The following is a 300-nucleotide window of genomic DNA, read 5'->3' as shown; positions in this document are numbered from 1 at the left end:
ATATTTTAGTATATAAATACATTTGTTGATGATTTGTTGCTGCAATGCTGACAAAGATTGAATGTGTCAGCGCAATTTTTTTAGCATTTACACTAGAGATATGTCTTTTAATTTTTGTTAGTGTACCACTAACATCATACAATTAACAATTATAAGATTAATACGATAGCCTAAGTACTTTAAGCATTAATGGATGATTCAATGTTAAAAGAACATTTATAAGTTATCGATTAGTTATAAATTTTTATTTATTGTACCTATCACGGAGTTGATAAACAAGTTTTTTATTTTTATTGATAC

The sequence above is a fragment of the Odontomachus brunneus genome, unplaced genomic scaffold, assembly GCF_010583005.1.
Source record: "Odontomachus brunneus isolate Ranch 3 - 2012 unplaced genomic scaffold, Obru_v1 Obru_scaffold_319, whole genome shotgun sequence".
Classification (NCBI taxonomy): domain Eukaryota; kingdom Metazoa; phylum Arthropoda; class Insecta; order Hymenoptera; family Formicidae; genus Odontomachus; species Odontomachus brunneus.
The sequence above is the reverse complement of the archived record's forward strand: the minus strand, read 5'-3'. Positions refer to the sequence as shown.